At 40.8% G+C, this 21,033-nt stretch overlaps 1 protein-coding gene and 1 pseudogene across 1 annotated transcript in view; both read right to left on the minus strand.

Moving 5' to 3' along the window:
* The window catches only part of LOC124553410 (serine/threonine-protein phosphatase 6 regulatory ankyrin repeat subunit C-like), a 101,852-nt gene that overhangs the window by 23,562 nt on the left and 57,257 nt on the right, over positions 1-21,033 (minus strand). The gene's annotated exons all lie outside the window — the stretch shown is intronic.
* LOC124554358 lies at positions 6,996-7,113 on the minus strand (annotated as a pseudogene).

Genomic DNA, 21,033 nt, shown 5'->3' on the forward strand with positions numbered 1-21,033 from the left:
CAATAACATTTGTGAAATATAACTTTGTTTGCGGAAAACATAATGATGTTCGAAGTCGCCAGTTTTTCCACGACAAACGACTTTCAACAACTTATTATATGCATAATTATATGCATGTAACTCAGCAACTGGAATCAATAGAAGCAGATTTTAAAAATTATAATACGCATGGATTCTACAAAACTTTTGCAAACCAAATTAACGGGTATATCCCTCAAAATGTCTGTTTTCGGAAATCAGATGGGAATCTGGCACTAAGCGACGAAGAAAACTGTGAAGAATTAGCCAAATATTTTGAAACGCTACTAAACTGTCCAGAACCAACAGAAGCTCTTCCAATATCCAGCACTAAAGCCCCGCAACAGCAAGACTCTGTACCGCCAACTGAAGAAGAAATTATCAAACACATAAACAAACTCAAAAATAACAAAGCATCAGGAGAAGATGGAATTGTAGCCGAATTTCTCAAAAGTCTAGGGTCTAACTCAAGAAATGAGCTAGTTAAAATTATTCAAAACATGGGTTACTGAAGAAATACCAGAAGATTGGAAATGTGCCCTAATACATCCGTTACATAAAAAAAGGGGATAAATCGGATGTGAACAACTATAGAGGAATCTCCTTACTTGCCGTCACATACAAGATATTATCAGCTTGTCTTCTTGAAAGAACACAAAAACTGCTAGAACCCAAAATCTCAGATTTCCAAGCTGGTTTCAGACCAAACAGATCATGTCCAGAACAAATTTTAAACTTGAAATTGATTACAAGGATGAGACAAATGCGAAGGAAGCCTACAGTATATGTCTTTGTCGACTTTAAAAAGGCATATGATTCAATTCACAGACCCACACTATTTAAAATTCTTGAAGAACAAGGACTGGATAAGAAGACACGGAACATCATAGAGCAGACATTAACAAATACAAAATGCAAAGTGAAATTCATGGGAAAACTTTCAAAATCATTTGAGATAAAAACTGGGGTTAGACAAGGTGATGGATTATCACCTCTGTTATTTAACTTAGTTCTGGATAGAGTCATGGCAGAATGGGAAAAAGAACTCAAAAAAGAAAAGTACTGGAAACCGATATCACTGGGAACCAAAAAAGATGACCTACAAATCCCCTACTTAGCCTACGCAGACGATCTTGCAATAATGGCAGATTCTAGTGAAATGGCAGTCAAACAGATAGAAACCTTAAAAGAGTGTGCAGGAAAAGTTGGCCTACAAATATCTTTTGAGGAAACGGTGTTTACAACAACAAATCTAGAAATTTCTAAGTTACAAACCAAATATGGAGAAATTAAGAGGGTACCATACTTTAAATATTTAGGAGAGATAATTTCTGAAAAATACTCACAACAAGAAAGAATATTAAAAGCTCGTAGGGGTCTAGGGCTGGTCCAAAACATTTACAATAAAAAATGCCTATCTATAAATACAAAAATTAAACATTATAAGACGGTAATTAAACCAATAATGCTATATGCCAGCGAAACCTTGACACTTAAAAAGAAAACAGACATGGAAAACCTGAAGAAAGAGGAAAGGAAAATCATTAGGAAAATTCTGGGACCAAGATGGACCAAAGAGGGGTATAGATTACAGAAAAATTCTAAAATTGAAGAATATTCTAACATAGAGATAGACATGAGGAAGAGGCGTCTAAAATTCTATGGCCACATAATGAGACTTCCCGATCACAGACTTACAAAAAAAATAGTAAGATACGTAGCATCCCTTGTTAATGGAGGAGAATGGATCAAAAATGTAAAGAAAGATCTGGAATTAGCCAACATTACTACTGAAGACATGAACAAAAGAAACAATTTCAAACTTAAAGTTGACAAATGGGAGGTCAAACCAGAGACAAAAGCGCCGAGAACTGGAACAAAATGGAGCGAAGAAAGAAAAGCTGAATTCTCGCAAAGAATGAAGACCTGGTGGGCAAACAAGAAGAATAAGAAGCCCCAGAAGTGAACCATCTTTACTTAGCGTCTTCCATGTTGGAAGCTTTACGACTAATAATAATAATAATAATAATAATAATAATAGTTGCAACTGATTGCCGGGAATTATATATATACACACATTAGAATTACAAAAAACAAACACTAAAAAAAAAGGGTAGATGGCGCGAGATTCGATCCGGCGACCTTCGGATTACGAACCCGAGCGCTTAGCGCTGCGCCACGACGCCGCAGAGAATTATTAATCGTAGAGAGTATTTCACCGCAACGGTTTCTTTTAACTGTCAATTTTCTCGACAACGGCTGAGAAGTGCATCTTGGTGCTTTGCCACATTACACCTCTGGCCATGAGCTTTCATTGTGCGCAGTATGAATCGAATCTGAATTTCACAATTGGCGGCCTCCCCTTGTTAGTTCGGATGTTCAGTATAACCTCCACCCATACCAATTCGCACGGAGTATCTGCTTCGACTTCACTACAAGATAAACCACTACTGACAGACACGAACACTCCACCACCAATTCTGCCTAATCTACCTTTCCTGAACACCGTCTGAGACTTCGTAAAAATTTCTGCAGAACTTATTTCAGGCTTTACTTTACGACTAGGCAGGAGCCAGCCGACAATATGGAAGCACATCACCGAATATTGGCGCAGGTAACTCACTTAAAGAAGTTCGATCCGGAGACCTCGAGCTTATGAGACTAAAGCCGTCGGCACACGGGACGAACTGGTCAACGTTGACATCGCGCTCTGCGACTTGTCACGTCACTTCCTGCTCTTTCTCATCGAGAAGCCATTTCGTTACGTGAAACAAGGTAAGGTCTGCGATATTTCGGCAACGTGCTACGTACAGTAGAGTCTATAGGAAGCAAGAAGGCTCCAAAAATGGTTCAAATGGCTCTGAGCACTATGGGACTCAACTGCTGAGGTCATTAGTCCCCTAGAACTTAGAACTAGTTAAACCTAACTAACCTAAGGACATCACAAACATCCATGCCCGAGGCAGGATTCGAACCTGCGACCGTAGCGGTCTTGCGGTTCCAGACTGCAGCGCCTTTAACCGCACGGCCACTTCGGCCGGCCCAAGAAGGCTCCCTCCGTCACAAGCAGAAAGCAAGAGTAGTGTTCAACGGTAGACCATATTCCATGGGTTTCATTTTATACGCTGCACCGTATGAATATATGTAGTTTGTCCAGACAACGAATCGTTATTAGTACGATTTGTTGTAAAAAGAAATGACGGGAAACATACTGGTGGTTTGACAATTTCCGTATTTAGTTATTTTCGAGTTATAATTGTGTGCAATGAATAAAAGCTCTTTAAGCCAACGAGCCATGTAAGGTTCATGGAAACGTGTCGTGCATATTCGAATTTGTTGTAGAATCAAATGTAATTAACATTTCAGCGATTAAAGTACAGAAAGTGACAAGGCTAGCAAGCGAGTTGCAGCATGGAGAAGTTAGTCGAGGCGTCGCCAAATGGGACCGAGAACAGATCTGGTGAATGCTTGCGTCCCACTGTCTCTAAATTTTATTCTTTCACCTTCGCGTTTTCTAAACGGTTGTGTGAGTTTATTATGAAGTTAACGGAAATACATAGTTCAATAGCTGTAATTCAGGGTGTATGGAAATGGAAATGAGCGTTTGGCGTCATTGGCCGCGAGGCCCCTCGCGGGGAAGGTCCGGCCGCCTTCGTGCAGGTCTTACTACATTCGACGCCACACTGGGCGACCTGCGCGCCGGATGGGAAGAAATGATGATGAAGACAACACAACACCCAGTCCCTGAGCGGAGAAAATCCCCGACCCAGCCGGGAATCGAACCCGGTCCCGTAGGACGGCAATCCGTCACGCTGGCCACCCAGCTACTGGGGTGGACACAGGGTGTATGAAAAAGCATCATGGGATAAAAAAAAAACTATCGCGTTATTTGAGATATTTACGTGAACAGTGTACTGTTGGAAGGAGCAAAGTTTCGAGTTGTATATGGTTCTCGCTAGGTAGCAGCAGTATTCACCCGCTTCAAGCCTAGTCGGGACAACAGAAACCATTTTGTGTTCTACATTTTGCGCGTGCGGGTGAGTAATAGCTGTTCACCGTGACTATCGTACTAGGTGTGGTGTGGATCCTCCTACAGAACAAAGCATTAGACGATGGCATGAACAATCCCGAGAAATACACTACTGGCCATTATAATTGCTACACCACAAAGATGACGTGCGACGGACGCGAAATTTAACCGACAGGAAGAAAATGCTGTGATATGCAAATGATTAGCTTTTCAGAGCGTTCACACAAGGTGGCGACACCTACAACGTGTGCCGGCCGCGGTGGTCTAGCGGTTCTAGGCGCTCAGTCCGGAACTGCGGGACTACTACGGTCGCAGGTTCGAATCCTGCCTCGGGCATGGATGTGTGTGATGTCCTTAGGTTAGTTAGGTTTAAGTAGTTCTAAGTTCTAGGGGACTGATGACCACAGATGTTAAGTCCCATAGTGCTCAGAGCCATTTGAACCAACCTACAACGAGCTGACATGATGAAAGTTTCAAATCGATTTCTCATACACAAACAGCAGTTGACCGGCGTTGCCTGATCAAACGTTGTTGTGATGCCTCGTGTAAGGAGGAGAAATGCGTACCATCACGTTTCCGACTTCGATAAAGGTCGGATTGTAGCCTAACGCGATTGCGGTTTATCGTGTCGCGACATTGCTGCTCGCGTTGGTCGAGATCCAATGACTGTTAGCAGACTATGGAATTGGTGGGTTCAGGAGGGTAATACGGAATGCCGTGCTGGATCACAACGGCCTCGTATCACTAGCAGTCGAGATGACAGGCATCTTATCCGCACGGCTGTAACGGATCGTGCAGCCACGTCTCGATCCCTGAGTCACCAGGTGGGGACGTTTGCAAGACAACAATCATCTGCATGAAGAGTTCGACCACGTTTTCAGCAGCACGGACTATCAGCTCGGAGACCTTGGCTGCGGTTACCCTTGACGCTGTATCACAGACAGGAGCACCTGCGATGGTGTACTCGAAGACGAACCTGGGTGCACGAATGGCAAAACGTCATTTTTTTGGATGAATCCAGGTTCTGTTTACAACATCTTGATGGTCGCATACGCGTTTGGCGACATCGCGGTGAACGCACATTGGAAGCCATACTGGCGTATCACCCGGCGTGATAGTATGGGGTGCCATTGGTTACACGTCTCGGTCACCTCTTGTTCGCACTGACGACACTTTGAACAGTGGACGTTACATTTCAGATGTGTTACGACCCGTGGCTCTTCCCTTCATTCGATCCCTGCGAAACCCTACATTTCAGCAGGATAATGCACGACCGCATGTTGCAGGTCCTGTACGGGCCTTTCTGGATACAGAAAATGATCGACTGCTGCCCTGGCCAGCACATTCTCCAGATCTCTCACCAATTGAAATCGTCTGGTCAATGGTGGCCGAGCAACTGGCTCGTCACAAAACGCCAGTCAGTACTCTTGATGAACTGTGGTATCGTGTTGAAGCTGCATGGGCAGCTGTACCTGTACACGCCATCCAAACTCTGTTTGACACAATGCCCAGGCGTATCAAGGCCGTTATTACGGCCAGAGGTGGTTGTTCTGGGTACTGATTTCTCAGCATCTATGCACCCAAATTGCGTGAAAATGTAATCACATGTCAGTTCAAGTACAATATATTTGTCCAATGAATACCCGTTTATCATCTGCGTTTCTTCTTGGTGCAGCAATTTTATTGGCCAGTAGTGTAGGTTGGTTGTGTAAAGGCAAATTGCCGGGCCGTCCCCAAGGGTCTGACACAGACGTCTAATGCGTCTACACAAGGAGACCGCAGAAATCCGTTCGCCGTGCAGCTCGACAGCTCAACATGACCCCGATGTCCGTCTGGCTTGTGTCGGAGTTTAACACACGAAACCGTACGAAATTCAGATACTGCAAGCTCTTTGTGAAGGTGAGAAACAACAACGTGTGAAGTTCTGTAATTTCGTTCTCGGCAAGAAGGAGCACAACAGTTTTCTTACACGCTTAGTGTGTAGTGAGGAAGCAACATTCCATTTAAATGGAAAGGTGAACCATCATAATGTGAGACTATGGGGTATGGAACAACCACATGAAGTTGTACAACATGCGAGGGACTCTCCAAAATGTGTTTGTGCCGTTTCACAGGAAAAGTTGTATGGTCCATTTTTCTTTGACGAGAACACTGTTACAGGAAGCACATAGCCCCATATGCTTGAGAACTTTCTTTTCGAACAGCGACTTCATTTAACAACAGGATGGACACCGCCACACTGGCATCTGGAAGTGCGGGAATTCTTAAATCTAAGGATTACTGAACGATAGATCGGTCGCGCTGGACCAAATGATTCAGCCTTACATTACTGGCCTCCAAATCACCAGATTTGACTGTATGTCATTATTTCTTGTGTGGGTTTATAAAAGACTGTTTATGCGCTTCCTTTGATAGGTGTCAAGTATAATTTTCGTGTCTGAATCGATTATGAGCGAGCAGTAACGTTGTATCGCAGAAGTTAGGTTAGTATCTCCGATGTTCGCGAGAGCGCAGTGGGCCAGACAATGTTAAGCTGTGTTAGAGAGAGGAAGCAATGGCAATGTCATGTTTCAAATGTAAAGTATCAATTTATCAAATTGTTCCATTAACATGATCATATCAAGATTGTAACGGAAACTGATTTGTAAAGAAGGTCTAATGGAAGGTCAGAGGTAAATCTTATAACGATGTTACTTTTCTCACTAGTTCTGCGTCATCGAACTAACTCTGTTTTTATACTGAGAGTTGCTTGATTTGAGAGATAAAAAAACCGTCTACAGGCCACGAGTGGCCCATCGGGACCATCCGACCGCCGTGTCATCCTCAGTGAGGATGCAGATAGGAGGGGCATGGCGTCAGTACACCGCTCTCCCGGTCGTCATGGTGGTATCCTTGACCGCAGCCGCCACTATTTGGTCGAGTAGCTCCTCAATTGGCATCACGAGGCTGGCAACAGCGCATGGCGGCCTGGATGGTCACCCATCCAAGTGCCGACCACGCCCGACAGCGCTTAACGTCGGTGATCTCACGGGAACCGGAGTAGCCACTGCGGCAAGGCCGTTGCCTGATTTGAGAGATAGGAAAGTGTATTGTTTGAATGTTAAGACGTTCATTAAATTTAAAATCAGCCTTGAGCACTTTTTCTCAGTATACAAAAACAAACTTAGTGTTGTCATTTAAGCGCATATTTCATTTTTTTACCAAACTTTCGCTTACAATTTTTGATGGATCATGGAACCAAGTGCGTTCAGAAAATTAGTTAGATTTGCAACTAGCAGAGAACTCATTGTACCTCTCAAGTGTGTGTAGATACAGTAATTTACAGCTTTATCATTGCAGCGTGCAAGACACAGCAGTGCTGCGCAGAATAGAGGTAAGCACAAAATATTTTATTTTTTTATTTTTTTCAATCACGGCCAACTTGTGTCATTCGGAGGCAGTTTTTGTGATCGGTTTTGCAAAACCAATTACTGTATGTTTCATGTCACAGTTCATTCTTCAGGCGGTTTATACTGTTGAAAATTGTTCCAGTCAGATTGCTAACTTTTACAGTACGAAAGATTTCCCTTTTCCTTGCGACACCTTTACGTAGGGCACGGCCTGTCAATACGAATCAAATCTGTGAGGGGAAGTTGGTACGGTCCCATTGTGCGGCAGCTTTTACAGTGATTGCCGGAGGATACTTGGGGGCAGAAGGTCGTTCCACGCTACCCCACGTGTGTATCTCCCAATCCCCCCCCCCCCCCCCTCCCACATTGCGTCAGCTCGACGATGAAGTTGCGGCTTCCGACCCTGAGCTGGCGACACGACGGCCCGCTGCTGGCAAACCGCTGCCACAGAACACAGTACACGGAAAGGAAAGCTGAGGGCGGCTCCTGTGATTTACATGAAGCCAAGCATTGCGATCGAAGCCTTACAATCGCGTAAACACGAAACGATAGCTGCTTACCATTACGGATCGAATTGGACATGATTACAAAATAGAACTAATCTAAGTCCGGTATTACAATATCATATTTTTTTGACAAACAAATATTCGTCTAATTTCTTTGACAAAGATCTTTGACGTCGCGCTGAAAAGGGTATTGCACTTTCGTCATTGTTCGTCTAATCTCAGGACGACAACTTCCTATGTGCTGCAGTTGCTAGTACCACACACGTATACACTACTGGCCATTCCCCAAGAAGAAATGGAGATCATAAACGGGTATTTATTGGACAAATATATTATACTAGAACTGACATGTGATTACATTTTCACGCAATTTGCGTCAATAGATCCTGAGAAATCAGTACCCACAACAACCACCTCTGGCCGTAATAACAGCCTAGATACGCCTGGGCATTGAGTCAAACAGAGCTTGAATGGAGTGTACAGGTACAGCTGCCCATGCAGCTTCAACACGATACCACAGTTCATCAAGAGTAGTGACTGGCGTATTGTGACGAGCCAGTTGCTCCGCCACCATTGACCAGACGTTTTCAGTTGGTGAGAGATCTGGAGAATGTGCTGGCCAGGGCAGCAGTAGAACATTTTCTGTATCCAGAAAGGCCCGTACAGGGCCTGCAAATTGTGGTCGTGCATTATCCTGCCGAAATGTAGGGTTTCGCAGGTATCGAATGAAGGGTAGAGCCACGGGTCGTAACACATCTGAAATGTAACGTCCACTGTTCAAAGTGCCGTCAATGCGAACAAGAGGTGACCGAGACGTGTGACCAATGGTACCCACACCATCACATCGGGTGATACGCCAGTATTGCGCTGACGAATACACGCTTCCAATGTGCGTTCACCGCGATGTCGCCAAACACGGATGCGACCATCGTGATGCTGTAAAGAGAACCCGAATTCATCCGAGAAAATGACGTTTTGCCATTCCTGCACCCACGTTCGTCGTCGAGTACACCATCGCAGGCGCTCCTGTCTGCGATGCAGCGTCAGGGGTAACCGCAGCCACGGTCTCCGAGCTGATAGTCCGCACTGCAGCAAACGTCGTCGAACTGTTCGTGCAGATGGTTGTAGTCTCGGAAACGTCCCCATCTGTTGACTCAGGGATCGAGACATGGCTGCACGATCCGTTACAGCCATGCAGATAAGATGCCTGTCATCTCGACTGCTAGTGATACGAGGCCGTCTGGATCCAGCACGGCGTTCCGTATTACCCTCCTGAACCCACGGATTCCATATTCTGCTAACAGTCATTGGATCTCGACCAACGCGAGCAGCAATTTCGCGACACGATATACCTCAATCGCGATAGGCTACAATCCGACCTTTATGGTACGCATTTCTCCTCCTTACACGAGGCATCACAACAACGTTTCACCAGGCAATGCTGGTCAACTGCTGTTTGTGTATGAGAAATCGGTTGGGAACTTTCCTCATGTCAGCACGCTGTAGGTGTCGCCACCGGCGGCAACCTTGTGTGAATGCTGTGAAAAGCTAATCATTTGGATATCACAGCATCATCTCCCTGTCGGTTAAATTTCGCGTCTGTAGCACGTCATCTTCGTGGTGTAGCAATTTCAATGGGCAGTAGTATATATATATATATATATATATATATATATATATATATATATATATAGTAATCCTTGTTCCACAGATCATGAATACGACATTTCGTAATTATGTGGAACATGTCACTTTAACACAAGTTTTCTTTACATAAAATAATTAATTCTTTTTGTTTTCATTTTCTCACAAGAACTACTTTATATGTAAGAATTCATCTATTGAGTAGAAGGAGTTGTCATTCAGAAATTCTTTTAATTTGCTTTTAAATGTTGATTGGATATCTGTCAGAGTTTTTCTTTAATACTGTTTGGCAAATGACAAAAGATTTTTGTGGCAGCATGATTCACCCCTCTCTGTGCCAAACTGAGATTTCATCCAGAATAATGAAGATCATCCCTTCTTCTAGTGTTGTGGCTATGCACTTCGCTGTTATTTTTGAATTGGGATGGGTTGTTAATGACAAATTTCATAAGTGAATATATGTATTGCGAAGGTACTGTGAATATCCCGAGTTCCTTAAATAAATGTCTGAAAGGTGATCTTAGGTGGTCTCTAGCTATTATTGTGATTACAAGTTTTGTGCAATGAATACTTTCTCTCTCAATGACGAATTGCCCCAAAATATGATGCCATATGAAAGCAGTGGATGAAAATAGCCATAGCAGGCTAACTTACTGATATGTCTAGCACCAAAATTTGCAATAACCCTAATAGTATAAGTAGCTGAACCTAACTGTTTCAGCAGATTATAGATGTGTTTCTTCCAATTCAATTTCTCATCAATGCACACACTCACAAATTTTGAGTATTCTGAGTTAGTAACATACATCTGTTCACAGTCTATATTTATCAATGGTTTTATGCCATTTATTGTACAGAATTGTATAAACTGTGTTTTCTCACAATTTAGTGGGTGTCTATTTGCAGAGAGCCACTTCATAATTGGTGCGAGTAATGAGTGGATGGGCAAATATCTATTAAGAACATTATTTATGTAGATTGTGGACAGTTGGGAATGTGGGTCTCATGGGAAGCATGCAAGGGATAAGTCCCTGCAGTCGTGCTATTCATCTGTGTCCTCTGTGGCTCAGATGGATAGTGTGTCTGCCATGTAACCAGAAGAATCTGGGTTTGAGTCCAGGTCAGGGCACACATTTTAAGCTGTCCCCATCGAGGTATATCAACAACACCTGTCAGCAGCTGAGGGTTTCAGTTAATTACCATTTTCTGAAAGACATTATTTGCAATTTCCTCACCTGTTTCTTGCTTGTTGGGTGTGATTACTATACCTGTATCATCATTAAAAAGAACTTGCTTGGCATCTTCATGAATATAGAGTGGCAAGTCGTTAATACATATTAAGAACAATAAGGGACCCAAAACTGAACCCTGTGGGACACAATTCTTGATACATCCCCAGTTAGAGGACTCTGCTGCTTTTTGGAGACTATCTGTACTATTAATTTCAACCTTCTGCATTCTTCCAGTTATGCATGAATTAAACCATTTGTGCACTGTGGCACTCACACCACAATACTTAAGCTTATCTAGAAGAATTTCATGATTCACACAATCAAAAGCCTTTGAGAGGTCACAAAACATCCCAATGGGTAATGTCCAGTTATTTATTGCATTTAATATTTGATCAGTGAAACCATATATAGCATTTTCTGTAGAAAAGCCTTTCTGAAAACCAAATTGACATTTTGTTAGCACTTCATTTTTACAAATATGTGATCCTGCTCTTAAATACATTACTTTTTCAAGAATTTTGGATAATTCTGTCAGAAGTGAGCCTGAATGGTAGTTGTAAGCATCAGACCTATCCCCTTTTTTATGCAACGGTTTAACAATAGCGTATTTCTGTCTATTTGAAAAAATACCCTGTTTCAGTGAGCTACTACATATGTGACTGAGAATCCAACATATTTGTTGGGAACAATCTTTTAGTACTATGTTGTAAATGCCATCAATTCCATGTGAGCTTTTACTTCTGAGTGAATTTATTATTTTACTAATTTCAGTAAGAGCAGTGGGTTGAATTTCATTTTTATCAAACGGCATAGGTACTGCCTCTTCCGTATACTGCCTTGCATTTTCTAATGAATAGCTGGATCCTATATTCCCTACAACACTTAAAAATGATTGAAAAATGTTTTCTACATCTGACTTCTTGTTAAACTTTTTATTGAGTTTGATAGAAATACAGCCTTACTGTGCTCTCAGTTGCCCTGTTTCCCTTTTAACAATTTCATTGTGTGTGAATTTGGAAGAAAAGCGGCGGAAGAAAAGGAAATACACATTTCATGAAGCTATAGGTATTACATGAGATACTAAAAGCATTCAGCAAAATTTGTAACAAAAGCTGCTAGTGGAGGACGCCAAGTCTTTGGATGAAAGTGCATGTCAGTATTTTATCAGTAAAGTGGCTGATCACATTACGAAACTCAATACGCTCTTGATAAATGCTATATGTGGCGAAGACAGGCAAATCATGACACTGCGATTTCTCGATACATGAGAGACCTACTCTAGTTTACAACACAGCACTCTAATATCACATTGCACATTAACCAAAATAATTCCAGAAATGTGTGAAGCCATTTATAAAGCAATGAAGGGAGAATATGTGAATGTAAATAAACGTTTAGTACACTATATGGGCAATAAGAAATATTTTTAATTTTGGATAATTTAATTAATGGAGTTGGTGTTCCAACAAAAAATTAATAAACAGAACTTAACAGATGAAGAGCTATTTAACTTGTGGCATCCACATTTCAACAATAGGCAAAGTAGAATGGAAAGCTAAGAAAGAATTTTTTATTTTAGAGAGTGTGACCACGTCCTCTATTCTGGCTTGCTGAAAATCTGGCTGGGGTTCCAGATGTAGAGGTGAATGGTTGTAGCTGCCATTCTGGACATGCCCATCAACACACAGCATGCACTGTGCCCCTTGCTCACCCTCACACTAGTCAAAGTATGTTTATTAAAAAAGATTCGAATGAAGAAACCAACTTTGAAGCCATGTTTACAAACATTACAGAGACGTCAAATACCTTAGCGACGCTAGCGCTCCGAGCGGTTACATTTCACATTGCAATGAAGAGAAGACGAATGACTTATAATCATATTTGCGGCGAGGCCCTAGATTTGATCATATTTACTTGATGACAGGTGAGATATGACATTACACTATCAAATTTCTTTGATACAAATATCTGACATATCAGCTTTGACAAAGAAATATGATAGTGTGGCCTAACCGACTAAATGAAAACTCTTACGAAAAGAAATGCTACTGAAACAACGTGTGATAAATGTGTAGTTAGAAACATATCACACAAGCTTTCAAATGAAGCTGTGAACTGCCACTGCTTTTAGCTTCAGATGACAACGAAGCTACTTTCTTTTCTAAATATCGGTTCTTTCTTTGCAGCTATTTTATTTTACTCCTTAACTTTCCTTTTCTGGGACCGTGGACTAATAAGGCTTTTGATTGTGTAAATCATGAAATTCTGGTAGACAAGCTCTAGTATTGCGGCATGAGTGGGAAAGTGCACAAATGGTTTAATTCGTACCTAACTGGAAGAGAGCAGAAAGTTTAAATAAGCAGTTCTCATAATATGCAAAGATCAACACATTCTTCAAACTGGGGAACTATCAAGAATGGGGTTCCACAAGGGTCGGTCTTGGGTCCTTTGTTGTTCTTAATATGTACTAATGACTTACCTTTCTATATTCATGAAGAGGCAAAGTTAGTTCTCTTTGCTGATGATACAAGTATAGTAATCACACTTGACAAACAAGAATTAACTGATGAAATTGTCCATAATGTCTTTCAGAAAATTACTAAGTGGTTCCTTGTAAATGGACTCTCACTGAATTTTGATAAGACACAGTACAAAAATGGTTCAAATGGCTCTGAGCACTATGGGACTTAACATCTATGGTCATCAGTCCCCTAGAACTTAGAACTACTTAAACCTAACTAACCTAAGGACAGCACACAACACCCAGTCATCACAAGGCAGAGAAAATCCCTGACCCCGCTGGGAATCGAACCAGACACAGTACATACAGTTCCATACAGTAAATGGTATGGTGCCATTAATAAATATAGACAATCAGAAGCATATAGCTAAGGTAGAATATTCAAAATTTTTAGGTGTGTCCATTGATGAGAGATTAAATTGGAAGAAACACATTGATGATCTGCTGAAACGTTTGAGTTCAGCCATTTATGCAATAAGGGTCATTGCAAATTTTGGTGATAAACATATAAGTAAATTAGCTTACTACGCCTATTTTCACTCATTGTTTGCATATGGCATCATATTTTGGGGTAATTTATCACTGAGGAATAAAGTATTTATTGCACAAAAGAGTGTAATCAGAATAATAGCTGGAGTCCACCCAAGATCATCCTGCAGACATTTATTTAAGGATCTAGGGTTATTCACAGTAGCTTCTCAGTATATATACTCTCTTATGAAATTTGTTATTAACAACCAAACCCAATTCAAAAGTAATAGCAGTGTGCATAACTACAATACTAGGAGAAAGGACGATCTTCACTATTCAAGATTAAATCTAACTTTGGCACAGAAAGGGGTGAATTATACTGCCACTAAAGTCTTTGGTCACTTACCAAATAGTATCTAAAGCCTGACAGATAACCAACAAGTATTTAAGAAGAAATTAAAAGAATTTCTGAATGACAACTCCTTCTACTCCATAGAGGAATATTTACATATAAATTAAGAAAAAAAAGAAAAACCAAACAAAAAAATTATAAAAAAATTTAAAGTAAAAACAAAAAATAAAGTTGTTATATTAACTTAATTATGTTGTTAATTTAACTTAATTATGTAATGTATTGGAAAATTTGACTCTTTCCACATCATTACGAAATATCTTATTCATGATCAATGGAACTAGTATTAATCTAATCTAATCACTTCCGACTAGGGTGACCAACTCCCCGTATTTCCCAGGATCTCTCGTATTTAGAGACATTTTTTCATAATCTCTCGGCTCGCGTATATTCAGGCTCAGTGGCCGTTTTTCTCCCGTTTTTAACTATTTTTCTTATCATGTTCCGGTACGTAAAAATATTTTTCAATCATTTAAATTTTGCACGCACTGTCAGGATTCGTTCGTAGACAGCAGAGAACTGATTCTATATCGACCTTCGGCCATATATGTCGACATTATGTGTATCTAATATCTTTGGAATGATCGACCGACGCTTGGCAGTTATATGTGACTTTGTTTCTGTACCAGTGCTTATTGTGAATCGTCGTTACCTTGTTCAAGATTTTATGATGGGCAACGAAGATGAAGCTAAAACGCCACCAAAAAAGAAAAAGGATATGTGTACATATCTTACGAAATGGGAATCTTTATATTCCTGGATTCGACCAGCATGGTCAAATGCTTATAAAGAAAACTGTTGAATTTGCAAACAGGAGTTGAACATCACACATGGTGGCAAGAACGATTGTTTACAGCACATAAATACTTCAGGTATGGTAATAAATTATTAATATATCATTGTGTTCAGTATGTAGTAATTAGTAATCCACAATTTTCTGAGTTAACATCTTGTACTTGCTTGTAGGTCACAAAAGCAATGATGTAACTACCTCATCCAAAATAACTACGTTCTTCATATCTCTTCAACTGAACAAAGGTTTAGCAAACGAAGATGTGAAAACCATTTCTGGTGAACTTTCATTAGTCTACCACACAGTGCAACACAGTCTAACCTATAGGAGCTTGGACTATGCATCAAACTTTCGAAAAAGGTGTTCAGTGAATCTAATGTGTCAAAGAAAATATCTTGTGGGAGAACTAAAGCTGAAATGATAATGAACGTATAGGCCCCAAGCAGTGTGAACGATTTTCTGGAAGTTTTAAATGACCCCAAGAAGTGTTTCATGTTCTTTTCTTTAGCAACAGATACCTCCAATCACCTAAATTTAAATCTAGTAGTGAGAACAACTTCATTGAATTCTATGATTGTTTTTTTCTTACTTAGGTAGTAAATTTGATAATAGTTTAAAGAGTTTAATACCACTGTCTCAAAAGGGAATTGACATTCAATGACATGCATGAAGTTGTAGAATATCTTAAGCTGGATTGTATTAATGAAGATGAATTATATGAGGAGTTTTGTAGTTTTAATGATGCAATTAAATGTGCTGTCTCTTTAGATGGTAATGTTAGCCAGAAATGGATACCGGTTTTTACAACTTTGAAATCAATTAATGTTAATTTTGAAAACTTGGGTAAGCTGGTTTGTTTTGTTCGAGTATACCAGGAAGTAATGCTCACACTGAGAGAGTATTTTGTCTCATGAATAACAAGTGGCCTGATATAAACAACAGAAGTACACAAACTTAATCAAATCTGAACTACAAGTTGCCATGAATTTTCCTTATTTGTATAGTGAATTCTTTGAATTTGCTAAAAATGATGTAAAACTATTGACCGAGGCAAAATCTGTTGCAAAAAATGTATAAGAAATTGTGATGTGTAAATAAATAGTCTACTTTTACAAATACTGCTTTAATTTTTGGCAAAATTTTGCCGTGCTATTAATCTCCATTATTTTTTGTCAAGGATATAAGAATCTCCCTTATTTTCGTTTAGAAAACTTGGTCACCCTACTTCCAACAGATACAGATGTTACTGAACGCACTGCAGGAGTGTCGGTGCATGCATGAGTGCTAGAATTTTCATTCTTGTTTTCAACCGGAAAGTAAAGCATAGGGATTACTTTAAATGAAGCCAGTAGGCTGATTAAAATTTAATTTACACAAATGTTTTGAACTGAGCCTGGACCTACAAATTCACTCGAACATTACATAATATGAATCTTATTCGTTTATTAAATGACGATTGGTACATGTCATCAAAAAACTTTTGTCCAACTTTGTCCTAAGAGTGTGTCCAGCTTTTCCATTGTGTACCTCTCGGTGTAGAACATCATTTTCTTCCAGCAATAAGTACTACAATAAATCACGATCACTAGTTTCAGAAACGTGCATTTACTTCCACGAACTATTCACGACTGTTTTCACGACAAATATGACCCCAGCAAGTGTAAATCAACTGTAAAATGATGAAAGCACCCGATTTTATATACGAAGTTCTAGTGTGCAACTTATAATCGCTTCTTGGAAAATTATTTGCAATCCTAAATCTTTGTTTGCCTTTCCTTTTTATGCCTTTTATATAAGTATTAATAAATACAGTATATTAAATATTATTTCTGTTTATGATAAAGTCTTAAAATTTTAATCCATCAAGGTTGTAGATCTCCTCAGTTAGTAGCATTATTATCGTTTTTTTTTTTTTTTAGTTTTTCGTTTGTATTTTCAGTTTCTTTTTGATTTTCTCTTCCTGTTCTTCCGTAAGTCCGTTTCCGTGGCCATTTGTTGTCTTTCTGTAGATGAATCATAACAGGACAGGCATAATAAACGTATATCTAACATCAACACAACAGTGATTGTTGAGTACAGCTTTTATGTGTGTGATGCACTTTACATTGTACGTGCTGGTCTGACTTGCTTTCTTTAGTCAGAATTGTTAGTTGGGAAAGTACGAGAGAGAACATTAAGATAAGGGATTGATGAGAAGTGGAAGAAATTTTTTGTATACAGTACAAACAAAAGGGTAAGTTGAAAAGCGATGTCATTCTGTATAAGAGGCAGAGAGGAGAAAGAGTATACATTACATAAAACTAGTAAAGCATCTAACATTAGGAAACCATCCAAAATTTTGTGTATAATATGCACTTTTCACAGCTGCGCGGTTTGAGGCGCCATGTCACAGATTGCGCGGCTCCCCCCACCAGAGGTTGTATGTTGTTGGTTGGTTGGTTGGTTTTGGGGAAGGAGACCAGACAGCGTGGTCATCGGTCTCATCGGATTAGGGAAGGATGGGGAAGGAAGTCGGCCGTGCCCTTTCAGAGGAACCATCCCGGCATTTGCCTGGAGTGATTTAGGGAAATCACGGAAAACCTAAATCAGGATGGCCGGACGCGGGATTGAACCGTCGTCCTCCCGAATGCGAGTCCAGTGTCTAACCACTGCGCCACCTCGCTCGGTTGTATGTTGTTCTTAGCATAAGTTACTTTAAGTAGTGTGTACGTCTAGGGACCGATGACCTCAGCAGTTTGGACGCTTACGAATTTACACACATCTGAACATTTTTTTGCACTTTTCACTAAGTAAACCACATATCCTAATACAATATTGTACATACAATCAAGTAAAGCTGGATGTTATGCAACAGTGCATTAAAGAATGGTAGCCTTTTTAACAAAAACACGTTTAGAAAACACTGCCCCATAACCCTTGGCTTACAGTTCCACACACTTTCCACGATGCCACACACTGCTCAGAGTTGATACCACCATAAGTCGCCCGAGCAGCACTAAAACCGCTATTTTCTTTTAAACGTCTGCGCACATGGCGCCCCCACTTCTGTCCGTTTTGTTTCTGGCTGAACCCTGCACATACCACAAAATCGGACGAAATCGGTGATGGCGAATAGGCACAGTCCCCTTGTGAGCTACAGGCTACCTGTGCCTTGTGCGATCAGGCAGCACGCTCAAATGAAATACTTTTGACTTCTATCGTCTCCGTACTGAGTGAAACTGGCTTTCCGTCCACCTTTAAAAATAATTACGATATGTTAGGTACATTAAGTATACAGCAATGTGCACCTAAAATGAACCGAACGTAACATTCTGAACAAAAATGAGAAAATCCTGCACTTGCTAATGAGTGTTGACGTGTTCAAACTTAACATGTGCGCATGTTTGCAAATGAAGGGAAGTGCTCGTGTGAATTAAGGAGGGGGGGGGGGGGGCAACAAAGTGCCCAATGATGACAAAGCCAACATTTTTGAACAAAAGTAAATTTTCCTACGTTTCATGGACTGGCGCGATTTTAACATCAATCGACGTGACTTTGTCTTTCTTTTGGGTCAAATAGTCCGGTATCATCATCATCATCATCATCATCATCATTTAAGACTGATTATGCCTTTCAGCGTTCAGTCTGGAGCATAGCCCCCCTTATACAGTTCCTCCATGATCCCCTATTCAGTGCTAACATTGGTGCCTCTTCTGATGTTAAACCTATTACTTCAAAATCATTCTTAGCTGAAGCCAGATACCTTCTCCTCGTTCTGCCCCGACTCCTCCTACCCTCTACTGCTGAATCCATGAGTCTCTTGGGTAACCTTGCTTCTCCCATGCGTGTAACATGACCCCACCATCTAAGCCTGTTTGCCCTGACTGCTACATCTATAGAGTTCATTCCCAGTTTTTCTTTGATTTCCTCATTGTGGACACCCTCCTGCCATTGTTCCCATCTACTAGTACCTGCAATCATCCTAGCTACTTTCGTATCCGTAACCTCAACCTTGTTGATAAGGTAACCTGAATCCACCCAGCTTTCGCTCCCATACAACAAAGTTGGTCGAAAGATTGAACAGTGCACAGATAACTTAGTCTTGGTACTGACTTCCTTCTTGCAGAAGAGAGTAGATCATAGCTGAGCACTTACTTCTTTAGCTTTGCTACACCTCGCTTCCAGTTCTTTCACTATGTTGCCATCCTGTGAGAATATGCATCCTAAGTACTTGAAACAGTCCACCTGTTCTAACTTTGTTCCTCCTATTTGGCACTCAATCCGTTTATATTTCTTTCCCACTGACATTACTTTCGTTTTGGAGATGCTAATCTTCATACCACAGTCCTTACATTTCTGATCTAGCTCTGAAATATTACTTTGCAAACTTTCAATCGAATCTGCCATCATAACTAAGTCATCCGCATATGCAAGACTGCTTATTTTGTGTTCACATATCTTAATCTCACCCAGCCAGTCTATTGTTTTCAACATATGATCCATAAATAATATGAACAACAGTGGAGACAGGTTGCAGCCTTGTCTTACCCCTGAAACTACTCTGAACCATGAACTCAATTTACCGTCAACTCCAACTGCTGCCTGACTATCCATGTAAAGACCTTTAATTGCTTGCAGAAGTTTGCCTCCTATTCCATAATCTTGTAGAAAGACAATAACTTCCTCCTAGGAACCCGGTCATATGCCTTTTCTAGATCTATAAAGCCTAGATACAATTCCCTGTTCCAGTCATAACACTTCTCCATTATTTGCCGTAAGCTAAAGATCTCGTCCTGACAACCTCTAAGAGGCCTAAACCCACACTGATTTTCATCCAATTGGTCCTCAACTAATACTAGCACTTTCCTTTCAACAATGCCTGAGAAGATTTTACCCACAACGCTGATTAAAGAGATACCTCTCTGTAGTTGTTACAATCTTTTCTGTTTCCATGTTTAAAGATTGGTGTGATTACTGCTTTTGTCCAGTCTGATGGAACCTGTCCTAACTCCCAGGCCATTTCAATTATCCTGTGTAGCCATTTAAGACCTGACATTCCACTGTATTTGATGAGTTCCGACTTAATTTCATCCACCCCAGCCGCTTTATTGCACTGCAATCTATTGACCATTTTTTCCACTTCCTCAAATGTGATCCTATTTCCATCATCATTCCTATCCCATTCTACCTCGGAATCTGAAACATTACTGATCGTATTTTCACCTACATTGAGCAACTCTTCATAATATTCCCTCCATTTGCCCAAGGCATCCACAGGATTCACCAGCAGTTTTCCTGACCTGTCCAAAATACTTGTCATTTCCTTCTTACCTCCCTTTCGAAGACTGCTAATTACACTCCAGAATGGTTTTCCAGCAGCTTGACCCATAGTCTCCAACCTGTTTCCAAAGTCTTCCCAAGATTTCTTCTTGGATGCTGCAATTATCTGTTTGGCTTTGTTTCTTTCTTCAACATAACTTTCTCTGTCTACCTGGGTTCTGGTATGTAGCCATTTTTGATACGCCTTCTTTTTCCGCCCGCATCTCGTGGTCGTGCGGTAGCGTTCTCGCTTCCCACGCCCGGGTTCCCGGGTTCGATTCCCGGCGGGGTCAGGGATTTTCTCTGCCTCGTGATGGCTGGGTGTTGTGTGCTGTCTTTAGGTTAGTTAGGTTTAAGTAGTTCTAAGTTCTAGGGGACTTATGACCACAGCAGTTGAGTCCCATAGTGCTCAGAGCCATTTGAACCATTTGAACCTTCTTTTTCCTTTTACAGGCTGCCTTGACTGTATCATTCCACCAAGCTGTTTGCTTCATCCTACTTTTACACACTACTGTTCCAAGACATTCTTTAGCCACTTCTAGTACTTGTCCCTGTACCTTGTCCATTCCTTTTCCAATGACTGTTATTGACTACATTCAACTAACTGGTACCTTTCTGAGATCGCTGTTATGTACTTGTGCCTGATTTCCTTATCCTGAAGTTTCTCCACTCTTATCCTCCTACATATGGACCTGACCTCCTGCACTTTCGGCCTCACA

The sequence above is a fragment of the Schistocerca americana genome, chromosome 11 (assembly GCF_021461395.2).
Source record: "Schistocerca americana isolate TAMUIC-IGC-003095 chromosome 11, iqSchAmer2.1, whole genome shotgun sequence".
In the NCBI taxonomy this organism is placed as follows: domain Eukaryota; kingdom Metazoa; phylum Arthropoda; class Insecta; order Orthoptera; family Acrididae; genus Schistocerca; species Schistocerca americana.